The sequence below is a fragment of the Oryx dammah genome, unplaced genomic scaffold, assembly GCF_014754425.2.
Source record: "Oryx dammah isolate SB20612 unplaced genomic scaffold, SCBI_Odam_1.1 HiC_scaffold_21, whole genome shotgun sequence".
NCBI lineage: Eukaryota > Metazoa > Chordata > Mammalia > Artiodactyla > Bovidae > Oryx > Oryx dammah.
Window position 1 is genome coordinate 76,866,448 of NW_024070205.1, and position 13,534 is coordinate 76,879,981.

The 13,534-nt window shown below is 45.9% G+C and overlaps 1 long non-coding RNA gene across 3 annotated transcripts in view; it reads right to left on the reverse strand.

Moving 5' to 3' along the window:
- Window positions 1-10,594: 10,594 nt before the first annotated feature.
- LOC120879997 overlaps window positions 10,595-13,534 on the reverse strand; it is a 3,875-nt gene continuing 935 nt past the window's right edge. Inside the window, exons 1-3 of one of the 3 annotated variants that reach the window (XR_005724925.1) lie at window positions 11,893-12,602; window positions 11,656-11,783; window positions 10,595-10,831 (exon numbers count right to left, since the gene is read on the reverse strand). This is a non-coding gene — a long non-coding RNA (uncharacterized LOC120879997). Of the gene's footprint in view, window positions 10,832-11,655; window positions 12,603-13,534 lie in introns of those variants that run through there. The other 2 variants (XR_005724926.1, XR_005724924.1) reach the window with 2 other exon arrangements.

Genomic DNA, 13,534 nt, shown 5'->3' on the forward strand with positions numbered 1-13,534 from the left:
TTCTTTTCTTCTAATGTAACTACCCAATGCTGTACATTTCCCTATAAGCACTGCTCTAGCTGCTTCTCAAATGTGCTCACATGTTGTAATTTCATTTTCATACAGTTCCGGATATTTTCTAATCCCTCACAACAAAGATTTATCCAGTCCCAAATGTCATGTTCTGAGGTTGAGAAACCCACTTTCTTTATTACTTTATACCCAAAGCTCTAGCAGTTTTTCAAGAATAAATACTTCTTATATTGGGGGACGCACCTTTGGTTCATTTCCAGAGCCCTGAGATATTTCTTTTTGGCGGTTTTTCCAGTTTTATGTTTGCTTTTTGTGGAGTGGATTGACAGTCTTGTCACATTGCCATAGCTGTAAGTTTGACCATACTTTTATTTTTAATGCCATCTGTCCTTGCATTAGGCTTCCCTGGTGCCTCAGACGGTAAAGCATCTGCCTGCAATGCGGGAGACCCGGGTTCGATCCCTGGGTTGGGAAGATCCCCTGGAGAAGGCAATGGCACCCGACTCCAGTACTCTTGCCTGGAGAATCCCATGGACGGAGGAGCCTGGTGGGCTGCAGTCCTTGTATTTGGGCTTCCCGGGTGGCTCAGCTGGTAAAGAACCTGCATGTGCTGTGGGAGACCTGGGTTTGAGCCATGGCTTGGGAAGATCTCCTGGAGAAGGGAACGGCTTCTCAGCATTCCAGTGTTCTGGGCTGGAGAATTCCATGGACTATATAGTCCTCGTATTTAAAGTAGGTTTCCTGTAGACAACATACAGCAGCTTTTTGTTGTTTAGTTGCCCAGTTGTGTCCAACTCTTTGTGACCTCCATGGACTGCAGCCTGCCAGGCTCCCCTGCCCACAGGATTTCCTAGGTCAAGAGTATGGGAGTGGGTTGCCATTTCCTTCTCCAGGGGATCTTCCCAACCCAGGAATTGAAACCACTTCTCCTGTATGTCGGGTGGATTTTTTACTGCTGAGCCACTGGGGAAGCCTGTTAAAATTGCTTTCTTTAAAAAAAAATAAAATAAATTTTGGGGTATTTGTTGCTGCGTGGAGGCTTTCTCTAGCTACGGCGAGTTGGGGGCTCCTCTTCATTGTGGAGCTCAGGCTTCTCGTTGCAGTGGCTTCTCTTGCTGGGGAGCGCAGGCTCTGGGGTGTGGACTTCATCGTTGCAGCACACAGGTTCAGTAGTTGTGGGGCATGGGCTTAGTTGTTCCACGGAATGTGGATCTTCCTACACCAGGGATTGAACACATGTGCCCTGCATGGACAGGTGGATTCCTATCCACTGCACCACCGGGGAAGTCTGTACAGTTGTATTTTTAAAACCCAATATGATGATGTCTACTTTTTAATTGGGAGTATTTAGACCACTTATATTTAATGTAATTATCAATAGAGTTGAATTTAAATTTACTATCTTGCTCTTTGTTTTCTTTATGTCCCATCTGATTTCATTTTTTTCTCTCTTTTCTTACCTTCTTTTGGATTGAGTATTTTTTTTGTGATTTTATCTACACTATTGACCTATCAGCTATACCTATTTATCTGATTTCATTTTTGTGGCTATTGTAATGTTTAAATATATAGGTTAACTCATCACAGTAGATCTTTAAATAATATACGATTTCATGTGTGTACACACAGAGACTTCATTGACTACAGTAAAGCCTTTGTGTGGATCACAAGAAACTGGAAAATTCTTAAAAGAGATAGGCATACCAAACTGCCATACCTGCCTCCTGAGAAATCTGTATGCAGGTCAAGAAGCAACAGTTAGAACTGGACATGAAACAGCGGACTGGTTCCAAACTGGGAAAGGAGTATGACAAAGCTGTATATTGTCCCCCTGCTTATTTAACTTATATGCAGAGTGCATTATGTGAAATGCTGGGCTGGATGAAGCACAAGCTGGAATCAAGACTGCAGGGAGAAATATCAATAACCTCACATATGCAGATGACACCATCCTTATGGCAGAAAGCAAAGAGGAACTAAAGAGCTCTTGATAAAAGTGAAAGAGGAGAGTGAAAAACTTGGCTTAAAGCTCAACATTCAGAAAACGAAGATCATGGCATCCAGTCCCATCACTTCATGGCAAATAGGTGGGGAAACAATGGAAACAGTAATAGACTTTGTTTTCTTGGGCTCCAAAATCACTGCAGATGGTGACTGCAGCCACAAAATTAAAAGACACTTGCTCCTTGGAAGAAAAGCTATGACAAACCTAGACAGTGTATTAAAAAGCGGAGACATTACTTTGCCAACAAAGGTCCGTCTAGTCAAGGCTGTGGTTTTTCCAGTGGTCATGTATGGATGTGAGAGTTGGACTATAAAGAAGCCTGAGTGTCGAAGAATTGATGCTTTTGAACTGTGGTGTTTTAGAAGATTCTTGAGAGTCCCTTGGACTGCAAGGAGATCAAACCAGTCCATCCTAAAGGAAATCAGTCCTGAATATTCATTGGAAAGACTGATACTGAAGGTCCAATACTTTGGCCACCAGATGTGATGAGCTGACTCCTTGGAAAAGACCCTGATGCTGGGAAAGACTGAAGACAGGAAGAGCAGGGGATGACAGAGGATGACATGGTTGGATGGCATCACCAACTCAATGGACATGAGTTTGAGCAAGCTCTGGGAGTTGGTGAAGGACGGGGAAGCCTGGCGTGGTGCAGCTCACGGGGTCGCAAAGAGTCGGACACGACTGGGCGACTGGACAGCCACAGCAGCGAGGTCCTCATCGCTGTGTGCGGGCTTGCTCCAGTCGCAGTGCTCAGGCTCCTCACTGTGGGTGCTTCTCTGGCTGCAGAGCGCGGGCTTCAGTCATTGTGGCTTGCAGCCTCAGTAGTTCTGGCTCACGGGCTCCAGAGTGTGGGCTAACCGTTTATTTTTGAATGATATTTTCCCTAGCCAAAGAATTCTAGGTTAATTTTTTTTTTCTTTCGGTACTTTAGAGATGTCACTCCATCATCTTGTCCAGCTCCTAAACTCTTTGAGTCCCTGGTTTTGTGCTAGGTCCCTTGGAGGTAAAATGTTACACACAGCACTAGTCTCCTCAAGTTAACAGTTTCCGCTTACCTTTTCCCAGTAACAATTCTGACCTTGCTTTTGGGAATATAGCCTGCTGTCGCTATTAAGATCATAACCATGTGTAATGCACCGTTATTTCTTTTCACCTGAGGGGTTATACACTGGCTCACCACCTCCCTTTGACTCTGATCCTAACGTTACTTCCTCTTGATTCTGTGTTTCTCTGTCCTCCTTCCAGAGCACACAGTCTTCACTGCCTGTTCCATCTAAGCGGAAGTTTAAAGGATCAGACCTCTCTGGTTTCCTTCCTAGGGCTCTTTCTAGTGCTGTAAAGGAAACCTAGGCATTGATCCAGACAGACTTGGGCTTGAATTCCAGCTTTCCATTTCCACCAGCTGTGCGCCCTTGAATATTAAGGGGTCATACCTAAAATTCGAATAATAATAATACCTCTCAGAGAAGTTGGGAGGACTAAATTAGATAATGTATGAAAAGTTCTTAGTACCATATTTGACACATAATAATACCAACTAGTGTATATTATGTGATATGTGTATATATCTCCTGATTTATGGATGAGGGATCTGAAGCATAGTAACCTACCCAAGGTTACACAGCTAGGAAATGGCAGAGAACTGGGAGTTAGCCCTGATTGGTTCCAGAGTACATACTTTTAACTATGGTGTTTCACTCATTCTCTCAGTAAATATTAGTAGAAATGGGGTTGGAGTTTGTTGGAGGAAGAGGGGAGTTAAAGGATAGGGAGGTAAAGGACACTTCAAGTAGAAAAAAATGGGTTTAGAGAAAAGGTAGAAATGGAAGAATATAGAGAGCATGTTGAAGAAATTTCTAATAAGCTGGTCAAACTGGGTTAGGTTCTATGGGATGGAGGATAGGTTTGTTATGTAGGGTCTGAATGCTAGAGTACTTTGAAAGCCATGCTAAGCAATTTGGTCCGTTTCCTTCTACATAAAGTGTCAAGCCAGCCAGGCAGTGACATGGTCAGACTGGTTCCTTGGGAATGGCTCTTGGGTCATTTGGTGGCTGGACTGAACTGAGAAGAAGCCAGAAGAGAGATCAAGTGGGATGTTCTTATACAAGTATAGGTAGGAAGCAATGAGCTCAACCAGAGAGATGGCTAGACTGGAAAGGGAGAGTTGGAGAGTCATGAAGGTATTAGGGTTGACAGGACTCAGTGACTGATCAGATGAAGAAGGAGGAGAAATTATAATGGGCCAGCTTGACTATGTTTGGCGACAAGGAGGAAGGTGATGTTTAATAAGCATCTCAAACTTAATACATCTTTAAATTAGTTTTCCCTGAGTCCTCGTTATGGTCCTCAGAATATGGTCCAATTAACAATCACTCCATTTCGTGGCCCCGCAAGCCTAGGAGTAGTATGACCAACTGTCCTGATTTGCTTGGGACCCTGGGTTGGGAAAGATCTCTTGGGGAAGGGAATGGCTACCCACTGCAGCATTGTTGCCTGGAGAATTCCATGGACAGAGGAGCCTGGCGGGCTCCAGTCCCTGGGGTCATAAAGAGTCAGACATGACTGAGCGACTGACACTTTCACTTCTGTCCTGGTTTTAGCTCTGATAACTCCACGCCCCAGGAAACCCCTCCGCCTCAGGCAAACAGAGATTGTTGGTCATCCTAACCCAAAAGTCACCTTAGATTTCCATTTCTCACAATCAGTTGGATCTCCCTCTCTTCAGATACACCCCCTTTCCACCTACACTGCCGCCTGGTCCATGCCTCCACTGTGTCCTACCTACAAGGAGTAGGCAGTTGGATCTGTGCATCTGAAGCCCAGGTCAGACTCAAACAGAAACTTGGGAACCAGCAGCATGTGGATGAGATTTAAAACAATGGAGGAAGGACTTGCCTATGCTCCAGGGGTTAAGAATCTGCCTGGAAATGCAGGGGACACGGGTGTGATACCTAGTTGGGAGGTTGCGGAACTAAGATCACACATGCTGCAGGCAGCTAAGCCTGCACACCACAACGAAAGACCCCACATGTGGCAATTAAGACAAGTTGCAGCGCCAGAAAATAACTAAACATTAAAACAAAAAAATGTAGAGGAGATTGCCTAGAGAGAGTAGGTAGACAGTATGCAGAGTACAGAAGCAGGCCAGGGTGGAGTTTGGTGGAGTTGGAATACTCTAACATTTTGAGGTTAAACAGAGAAGTTGTAACCCAAGAGTTTAAGAAGCAATAGCCAGTGAGGTGGGAGATAAGCCAGGGAAATGTGGTGTCATGAAGGCCTGGGGGGAAAAAAAAGCTCCAGGCTGGTTGTGGTGGCCAACTGTGTCAAATCCTGGACAAACAAGTAGGTTTAAAAGAGACTTCCTGTTCCCAAAGAGTTTCAGTCCAGGGAAATAGGAAAGTGAGCTCTCACATATGATGCGTACTGTAACAGCGGCAGACGTGGGACACGTGGCCGGTGCAGAGGGCTTCTTCCTGGGCTGTGATTTCAAGGGGAATTGAAGAAGAAAAGACAGAAGGATTCTTCAGGCCAAGAGGGCCACAGGCACAAAGGATAATCAACAGTAGGGGTTTCAGGATGGCTGGGGTGTAGAGGGTGAAACAGACGCGGCACCCATTGCAGGAAGGAGAGAGGGCAGAACTGTCATCAGGAGGGTCACCTAAGGTGAGACAGAAGATGGTCTGCTGGATCTGGCAGCCTGGAAATAAATGCTTATTTTTGTCAGAAGAATTCTAACCATTTTCAAGGAGCCAAGGGAACAGAAACCAGATTGTGAGTAACTGGAAATAAGGGATTAGATACGCCAAGGACATAGGGCATTCCTTTAAGAAACCTGAAGTGAAAGGAAGGAGAAAGTGGTGATAAGGTAATTGGGGTCGGGGGAGGTTGGCATGGGGCTTTTTTTTTTTTTTTTAAGGCAGAATTCTTGAACTTCATTATAGGCTTTAGGGAAAGAACTGGAAGAGGGGGAAGCTTGAAAATATAGGGAAGAAGAGATAACTGATTTGAGTAAGATTTCTGAAGGGCTTTCCAGGGGACACTAGTGGTGAAGAACCTGCCTGCCAATGCAGGAGGCATCAGGGACAAGGGTTCAGTTGCTGGTCAGGAGAAAATGGCAACCTGCTCCAGTACTCTTGCCTGGAGAATCCCATGGACAGAGGAGCCTGGCGAGGAACCAGTAAGAATGAGAACATGAAAATGTAACTGCGGAGAGGAGGCAAGAGAGACAGATGGGTAGAAATATAGACAATGTTGTAACAGGCATAGGGAGACTGCAGTGAAGGTGTTCTAGGTTAAAGTGGGGCCTTCCTTACGGCCTTTATTTTCTCTTGGAATGATGATGGTCTGCTGCTGAGAGTGACTTCAGACATAGAAGGAGGCCTGTGGGAGACTGGAGAGTGTGAATAATAGGGGCATCAATTTGTTTAATTCCTACAGTGGCTTGGTATATTTTTCTAGGCATTGGAGCAGAAAAGGTGGGCAGATTAATTCCAAGTAGAGTTTTCAGTAGGGTAACAGCTGAGAGCACACGCACTAGAATCTTGGTTAGTGAGGGGATAAAGTCACAGGCCGAGAGCTTGAGTAGAGCGGTGCAAGAAGTGAAACGAGCGATAGAGTAGGAGGAAAGTCAGGAGGCTAAAGGGTGCTGACCACGGGGTTGCAAAGTCAGACACGGCTGGAGCGACTGAGCACAAAGGTACTTCAGGAAGGCAACGAACACGCGTAAAGGGGGGAAAGTAAAGAGGGCATTAAAAGAACCGAAACCGTGGTCAGAACGTGGGGTATCAGAGGTGTGTCTTCCAGATAGGAGTAAATCCGAGTGTGAGAAAGTCCACGGAATGGCCTTGGGTGTGAGTGACTTACTGCAGTGAATGTCCCTGGAACTGCAGAGGTTAAGGTGTTACGAGCTTAGGACATTGAGTAGTTTCTTCCCATCAGCACTGAAATTCCCCAAAGTGAAAGGAAGACAGGAATGGGGAGGATGATGGTGAGCCAGAAGCCAGCGTAGAAGCCTGACCAGCAGGTTGGTGAGTGACAGAGACAGGAGAAGGAACGGGTCGGTTGAAGGCTGGAATGGTTTCAGAGATACAGGCATAATGGTGCCTTGTAAGTTTATTGAACTAAACTGAACCAAAGTGCTGTGATAGTTCCAGGAAACGCCAAAGTCAGCACGAGCTGCCATTCTCTAGAAAACCCCCAGATCAGACTTTAAAGTCAGTGCAGGAAGAGCATTGCCCAAGGTGTCGATTCAAGAAGAGACCCAGAGAGGAAATGGAAGCAGCGGCTCCAGGTCCCGCCTGGCCTGCCCGTGTCTGCCTGTGATGATACACTGCTTCCCTCTCTCAGGCCTGCCCCACCCGCCCTCCATGCCATGGCTCTGGGGAGCTGCCAGCGCCCGGTGTCTGCCCAGGACACAGTCCTGGAGGAGAAGTCAGACAGCCATCTCGGGCTGGCCTCCTTCCCAGGAGAAGCCAGCACAGGGACAGAGACGCGGCTTGAAGGAAGCATGTTTTGGGCGCTCCTCTCTGTGCTGAGCAAGGGCTCATTAGCGAAAACAATCATCTTCCAGGGCCCTTCTCAGACCAACCACAAAATAACCTGAGCAGTCTCTCCACGCTCTCACCCAGGAGTACAAGTCTCTTCCTGCTCAGACAGAACCCAGCCTAACAGCCCTTCTGGAACACAGGCAACGTTTGCACACTCCTCCTCCTCGTGAGTGACGTGAACACACTCAAGGCTCTCTTTCAGGACGCGGTTCTCTCGTTTGCCTCCTACCTCATTAGCCACTTGTGATTGAGTCTTTTGTTCAGGTTCCTTCTCATTAACATGACCTCTAAAAAGTAGTGTGTCTTGGTTCTCAGCCCTTGATCTCTGCCTCCTCCCTACTCACACACATTTTCTTTGTGATCTCAACTTGCTTCATGGTATTAACACCATCTAGCCACTGAAAAATACCAAATCTCCCTACTCCTGGCACAGACGCTAATCTCATACATGCTGTTATCTCCTTGGCATCTCTGCCTGGGTATCTCAGGCATCTCCAGCATGGCGTGCTCAGAGCTGAAGCGGTTTCTCCCTCTCCCTGCCATGCCTGCTCTTTCTGCAGCCGACTCCCATCTCAGTCAGCTGCAACTCTGTACTTTCTGGTGCTCAGGCCAAGTCCCTCGTAGTCAGGTAGCAGGAAACCTTGGAAGTGAGCCTGGAGAGCATTCTCATCACTCACAAAGAAAAGGAAAGGACAAATCGTGCGTGCATTCTCTTTCTCTCACAGTCCAATTACAATCTATAAGCAATTTCTAGCAATTCTACCTTTAAAAGATGCTCAGAATCTGACGGTTTCTCAGTGCTTCTATCCACCAACACAACGAAACGAACGATCATTGTGCCTTGCTTGGATCATTGCAGTAGCCTCATAACTGGAACCTGTTTCTGCTCTATCTCGAGTAGCCGCTAGAATGATCCTCTAAGAGAGTCATTAAATCATAATGATCATGTCTCCTACACTCAAACCTCCAGTAGTTCCCCATCTCCTTTAGAATAACAGCTGACCTTCTTCCCGTATCCTGGAATGATCTAGCTTCTCCCACTGGCCCCCACCTCACTGGTCCTCATCTCCTTTGCCTCCTTTATTCTGCTTCAGCCATGCTGGCCTCATTATTTCACAAACATTCCAAGGATATTCCTGCCTCGGGGCCTTTGCACTTATTCTTTCCTCTACTTGGAACATGTTTCCCCAGTATCACATGGCTTGCTCTCTCTTCCTTCAAGTCTTTGTTCAAATGTCCTTCTGCTTAATGAGGCCTTTGCTGCCAACCCTATATGAAATCTATGGAATATAAGATAGCAGCATCCGCTACCCTCCTATCCTTTACTCTTTCTATTTTTCTCCATAGACTCATTGTCCTCCAACACTATGTATTTATTAAATGTAAATTCTATGTGAGCAAGGACTTTTCTGTTTTATTCACTCTTGGATCCTCTGTACCTAGAAGAATATTGGGGTCACAGAAGGTACTCAGCAAATATCTGTGGAGCAAATGTAATTCAGTTCAACTGGCTGTAGAGAAATTTCAGGATTCCACAATCCTCTGGTTACCAGCATCAGTTCAACAATTTTTTTTTATAACAAAACGTGCCACTCTCGAGATTTCCCTGGTGGTCCAGAAGTTAAGGATCTGCTTCACAATGCCAGGGACAAGGGTATGATCCCTGGGTGGGGAATGTGGATTCCACATGCCAGGAGTGGCGGGGCCCGCAGGCCTGCACGCCGCAGCTCCTGGCCTGCACGCCGCAGCTCCTGGCCTGCACGCCGAAGCCGCTGAGAGCCACACGATCCAAGATCCGACACAGGCAAAGGAACAGACAAAATAAACACTGAACACCCCACCTCTCTAAAACCTTTATCAAATCACCACTTCTATCAAGCAACTAGTTTGGGCTCTTGCATGTTTACATCATCGTATATCTATTAATAATCCCAGCAGAGGAGGCCTTGATTTCTTTTCCTTTGCTTCCTAGTCCCTGTAAAATAATTAACAGTGGCTAGTGACCTAGCCTGCTGCATAGCTATTAAACACCAGCACTCAACAAAAACTCTTGTTGTGATTATTCTTTAACAGAGCAGAGGAATCAGTTATAATTATCTTATAACTGTGAGTCTCTTGGCCAAATATGTTTAAATGATCAAGCAAATGCCTTTAAATATAGCTTTCTACTGACTGGGTTTTCAGGAGACCTGAGTTGTGGTCCCAGCTCTCCTGAGGAATTGCCACAACTCTGGGTACTTCTCCTGAGTTCTCTAGTACCCTTTAGAGGGAAATTATAGACTTTGACCAGATGGTCACAAATGACCTTTCCTTGATTTAAAATTATTAGATTATCAGATTATTGGAAGAGTGCACATTCTCAAGTCACTAGCAGTGCAGGTGGTTATCTCATTGACTTTCTCAAAGAAACATTGGTTACAACAAAGCAGCAGGGCCACAGGACACTTTGACCTTTGTCCTGGCTAGGACTTCTTCAGTTGTCAGGGACAGAAACTGGCTGGAGCAAACAAGGGTGTTTCTGGGCACCTTCAAGTAGAAACCCCAGCAATAGGGCCTCTTCTGGTAAGCTGGTCCTGGGGCTCTGGGATACGAGGACACAGTGTGTCTGCATCTTCTGATTCCACTTTCTCCTGGACTGGACTTGCTGTCAGCAAGCTTCCCCTCAGAAAGACCCCAGCAGCACCAAAGTGACACCTGCCCGCTTGGAATCCAAGAGAGAAAGGGCTTCTTTCCAGGAGATCTAGGATCTTCTTAAAACAGTCTCACTGGTCTGGTCTGAGTCATGTGTCCTTTCCTGAACCAATGGAGCTGGGGTGAGTGTGGGGGCAGCCCATCCAACCCACATGGACTGACAGTGGCAAAAAGCTAGACGTCAAAAGGAAGCTCCAGGGGCTATTAACAGAAGAAAGGAGGCTGGATATCGGACAAGTAAAAATAGCAGACATTTATTTCAGTCCTCGGTAACTTATTATTTTCTTATAGGTACTGTGTGAATTTACCAAGATGCTTTAACAAATCACCTCAAACTGGCTGGCTTAAAACAAAAAAAAATTATTTTCTCACAGTTCTGGACTCCGGAAGACTGACATTGCAGCGTTAGGGCCACACTCCCTCTCCAGGCTCTGGGGGAGAGCTCCCTCTGCTCCGCCCCCAGGCTCTGGTGACTGCCGCCATCCCTGGCTCTGTGCTGGCTTCCCGCCAGCCTCTGCCTTTGCGGCCACATTGCCTCCTGCTCTCTGTCTGTCTCACGTCTCCTCCTGCTTCTCTCCTATAAGGACACGTGTCATTGAATTTAGGGCCCACCCCGAATAATCCGGGATGATCTCCTCATCTCCAGATCCTTATCTTAATTACATCCAAGTAAGGTCACATTCATGGGCTCCAAGGATTTGACAGGGACAGTTTCTGGGGAGCTGTTTTTCAGCCTACCGCTGGAACCACGCCAGAAGCATGATAACATTCAAGTGACTGACTTAAGCTCTCAAAATATATGAAAGAATCAGAATCATTTCTAAATATCTCTGATATATTTTATCCACATGCTTTGTTGCTTTTAAAGAGATAAAATTTACTGTAAGGAAAAAACAAACAACTAAATTTCTGACTTAACTGCAAAGCAGGTAAGGTTTTCATTTCAACATATCTCTCCTTCCTTCTTCCAGGTAATTGTTGAAACAATACCTTTTTTTATTTGAGTTTTCTACTCTTTCTGAATTGTCTTTAGTTTCTTTGCTAAAGAAAGTTTCTTTGCTTAGCAGTATCAATCCTGATCATAATTAATAAACAAGAACTAGAATCTAAAGAGTCATTGGAGAGAATACACCACAGTTAGAAATTGTTTTCAAACCTGATTTCTTATTCCAAACGAGTAAAAAACATTCAAAATCTCAACCACTTGCTCTTTTTTTTGGTCTAGGTAAATGTTCCAAGGAACCCCAGGCCAGATTAGAGATAAACAAGACAAAAATCTTTTGAAGAAATCCTCAGGAGCCCCTGCTCCTCCAAGAAGACAGTGGTGTAATACATGTTTTCAAAAACATGTCATACTGTTCCCTATTTCCACCCACCCTCAGCCCAAGAAGCCGCACTTACCGGTTGCTCAGGTTGGACGGGGAGCGCTCTGGTTGCTGGTATTTTCCCTGGAGGCATCTTGGCAGCAGTCCAGGTGGCTCAGATCCTCTGATATCATAGGGGTGGGCAGGTGGCTCCGGTGGATGGGCCTTAACAGGTGCTTCACAAGGTTGGGGATGGGGGACCGGTGAGGAGTCTGACCCCTTGACGCTCCCAGACCCCTCAATTCAGGAGCTACAAAGCGGCATGCCTCTTCACCTGTGGTTCTCAGATGCAGCTCTCCTTCACTGTCAAATGCAGCTTTCTTTACTAAAAACATGTAGGATCTGAAAAGGGAGAAAAGAGTTGGGTATTATGGGATTTTGCTCCTTTTTGCTTCTGGAGAATGGGCCTAAACTGGCACCAAGAGTCAGCCTGTATGTTGGCAGAGTGAATTTCCAGTGTTGGAGGTAGAATCATGCAATGGAAAAAGTTCTGGCCTGGACATTGGGCAGAGCCTTGCTCAGTGACATGAACTTTCCCTTCACTTCTTTGCTCTTCTGCTTCCTATATTTAAGTCAAGAGGCTAGGATGAGATGTTCTTTGAGGCATCTTGTGGCTTCAGTATCTACCATATGTATACACATTACACCTAGGTTGAGCCTTTAGGATTCTTGAGAAGGCTCACTGGTTGTTCTTTTTTCCAGAAAGCTCTCCCCACATACACCCGGATGTTGCTGGTGGTTATATTTATCTGGCCCGTAAATAGGGTCCAAAAGTACAAGATTGTGGTTAGAGTTAAGAGCCATTTCTACTTAGGATAGTATCAGTCATTCATCAAATATAAATTGTGTGTCCCAGGTAGGTGCTGGGGCTGTAAAGATGAATCAAATGGAGCCCCTGCTCTGAGGGGCACACAGAGCCCCTGCTCTGAAGGAGACGGATAAGTAAACCAAGGGTTGCGTTATAGTGTGGTAAGCTCCACTGTACGTATGTTCACTCATGCCCAACTCTTTGCGACCTAATGGACTGTAACCTGCCAGACTCATCTATCCATGGAATTCTCCAGGCAAGAATACTGGAGTGGGTTGCCATTTCCTTCTCCAGATAAGCTCCACTACAGGGTTATTAATAAAGTTACATGACACGTAGAGGATACACATGTAAGTCTGCCTGGAGTGGAATCAAGAATGGCTTTCTGGAGTAGGCGACACACAGGCTGATACCAAAGGGATGAGTAGGAATCACAGGCATCGTGTCCCTTAGAATGCTTACAATAAACTTGCTCATTCAACAGATACTTGCCAACTGCCAAGCGACACACTGCTTCCTCTAAAGACAGGTATCTAATTATTCCCTTGGGTCTGACACATGGATTAGGACAGTGTTTACCTAATAGGAGCCTCAGGGGCAGGTCCTGAGTAAGCTGGGAAAGCTGACAGGAGTCCAGCTTTGATGCAGACCAGAGACAGCAGAACTGTCAGTTCAGTCACTCAGTCACCATCCAACTCTTCGCAACCCCTTGGACCGCAGAACTGTGGGTTCCAGCAATACCATTTTGATATGCTAGTACTGAATGCTTGCAATCTATGTTCCGTACATGGAACACATTCCCTCCTTTCTTTCTTTCTTTCTTTTTTTTTTCTTTCCTTCCCTTTTCTGCACTAATTAGGCATGTAAAGCTGTTGCTTTCTGAGAGCATCTGAAGGTCTCACTCTGATTCTTCCTTAGTCATGGCAGGCTTCTTAGAGGAAGTACTCAGAAAGACAGGTAAGTAAGGACTAGCTTGACTCATGAGGTTGACATTCTAGCCAGAAGGGGCCCCTTGCTACTCACAGCCGTGCCAGCCTTTCCTGCATCTGACCTTTGTTCCTCTGCTAACCTTCCGCCGAGCAGAACCAGGTCTGATCACTTCCCCCTT